Source organism: Rhincodon typus, chromosome 22 (assembly GCF_021869965.1).
Source record: "Rhincodon typus isolate 14 chromosome 22, sRhiTyp1.1, whole genome shotgun sequence".
NCBI classification, from domain to species: Eukaryota; Metazoa; Chordata; class Chondrichthyes; order Orectolobiformes; family Rhincodontidae; genus Rhincodon; species Rhincodon typus.
The window spans coordinates 5581279-5584283 of NC_063353.1; positions in this window are offsets into that span (position 1 = coordinate 5581279).

A 3005-nucleotide genomic window follows, 5' to 3' on the forward strand; every position below is an offset into this window, starting at 1 on the left:
ACACACACACACACACACAGACACACACACACACACACACACACACACGGACACAAACACACACACAGACATGCGCACACACACATGCACATATGCACACAGACACACACACACACACAGACACATGCACACAGACACAAACATAAACAGGGGAAAGAAAACACAAGGGTGGAAGGAAAATTGAAAAAAACATTCCATACTCTTTATTCATAAGTTCCGAGAGGTTGGATCTTTCTGATCCCAAGGTTTTTCCTTAAACTTTTCTTGAATGCTTCAATGAGTTGCAAGAGGCACAGGGTGGCAGGCTCATTTATGGAAGGTCTCTGACTTATCCAATTCATGTCACAGCTTGCATGAACTGCTGAAGGAAAGAAAAACTTGCTTGCTTCTGGTTTAAAGTAGCTTCCTGCAGAATACTGATCTTTCGTTGTCTCTTTCACAGCCCAAGCTATTCAGTTATCTGATAACCAATCACTTGGTTATTGGCAGATAGAGGACCTTTGTCATTGATAATTGGCCACTAGCCCACAAACAAATTAGTTTCACTTGGAAACAACAATTCTGCTCTAGTTTGTTTGCACATTGCTGGAACCCACACCTTCCCAACAGTGTTCACAATTCCTTGTTTTCAAAGCATGCAGCTATCTGCATGGGTCAGGACTTCACCTGATGAAGAAGTAGCGCTCTGAAAGCTTGTGTTTTCAAATAAACCTGTTGGACCATAACCTGGTGTCGTGTGACTTCTGATCTTGTACACCCCAGTCCAACACCGGTACCTCCACATCATGGCCCTGGGTTCTAAAACAAGACTCGCCAACTTTAAGGGCATTTAAATGGTCATTGGATAAACATATGGATGATATGGAATAGTGTAGGTTAGATGGACTTTAGATTGGTTTCACAGGTCGGCGCAGCATCGAGGGCCGAAGGGCCTGTACTGCGCTGTAATGTTCTATGTTCTATGTTCTATGTAGTTCTTGCTCATTTCAGCCCACAGTTTTAAAAGGCAGAAGAATATAAAAAGACATATTCTACATGATGTGGAAATGAAAGGAGTTGTGAGACAAAACTGGATTTCTTTTCACTTAGTAGCAAATCATGTCATAACAACAGAACTAAATAAAATAACTGAACGAATAAGAGTAGCAACATTGTTATTAGTGCTGGAAAAACAATGCTACAAGTTGTATTGCACTTAAATTTCACTGAGGAGCAGAGAACCCATACAAGAAAGGCTTTGATTGCTCTGAGGATGTACATTAAATCCTCTAGGAATGCTATTTCTGAATGGTATGTATTCGATGTCAGACCTTGGGGGAGACAGGGATTATTGACCTGCTTGTGGCTGCATGGACACATCTGTCCAAAGACCACGAATTTAGACAAATGAAACCAAAGAGTCAAGGCTAAGAAAACAAACTTGGGGAGCACATTTTCTGAGAGAAAAGAAATTTACCTTCACAAAACGCATATCGATGTTTTGGGATTGTCAATCATCAACTATAGCATACCAACATGAGAGCAGTGAGGCTTCACCATCTCAGACTGAATCTGAATAACATGCCAGATAAAAAGAATAAATAATTTCAGAAAGACCACAGAAATATCCAGTTCTGAAGAAGAGTCACATTGGACTCAAAATGTTAACTCTGTTTCTCTCTCCACAGACTCTGCCTGATCTGCTGAGTTTCTCCAGCACTTTCTATTTTTTTTTCAGCTTTTTAAGATACGCAGTATTTTGCTTTTATTCCAGAAAGACCAAGGCCGGGGTGCAGGATGTATATTTTGCAAAGCACATCATAGAACATATGAACTAGGAGCAGGAATAGGCAATTCTGCCCTTCGAGTCTGCCGTACCATTTAATACAATTGTCTCAGCCTCAACTCCATTCTCCTGCCTGCTCTCCATAACCCTTCAACCCATTACTAATGAAAAATCTGTCTATCTCCTCCTTAAATTTACTCAAGGTCCCAGCAACCATTACACTATGTTCCACAGATTCATGACCCTTTGAGAGAAGTAATTTCTCTTCATCTCTGTTTTAAATCTGCGCCTTCTTATCCTAAGACTATGATCTGTAATTCTGGATTGCCCCACATGAGGAATCATTCTTTCTACGTCTACTTTGTCAATCCCCTTCAGCATTTTATATAAATATACTCTAACTACAAGGTACGTGAGAGTGTTCAACTAGAAAGAAGCAAAGCAAAATTACAAAGACGACTGCTGCAGAGATGCCTGCCAGCAATTCTAATCAGTTATTCTACAACATATAATAGGTTGGCATTTTCAGGTCTAAAGGTGATAAGTATGGGAATAATCAATAACATAACAATTCCTAGAGACGAGATTTGTAGCATGGTAGCTAGGAAAAACCTGGAAAACTGATAGTGTACATAGAATCCCTGCAGTGTGGAAGCAGGCCATTTGGCTGATAGAGTCCACACTGACGCTCCAAAGAGCATCTCACCCAGTCCCACCCCCTGCGCTATCCCAACATTTCCTATGACTAATCCACCCTAACCTGCACATTTTTGGACTGTGGGAGGAAACTGGAGCACGCAGAGAAAACACATATAGACACTGGGAGAACGTACAAACTCCTCACACACAGTCGCCCAAGGGTGGAATCAAACCTGGGTGCCCAGCACTGTGAGGCAGCGGAGCCATTATGCCCCCATAAATTGAGCCGTCCTCCATGCAGCTCTTAAGAGATCTTTATGCCATCTCTTGAAATTTTGACACAACTTTTTTCGCAAGGCGAAATTCTTTATAATCCTTGATGGAAAGGCCAGTTAATTGGCAAGTTTTTTTCTATTCATTTGAGGGATGTGGACGTCACTGGCTGGGCCAGCATTTATTGCCTGCCCCTAGTTGCCCTTGAGAAGGTGGTAGTGAGCTGCCTTCTTGAACCGCTGCAGTGCACCTGCTATAGGTTGACCCACAATGCCAGAAGGGAGGGAATTCCAGTGAACAGGATGAAAGCAGAAGTTTTCTAACTATG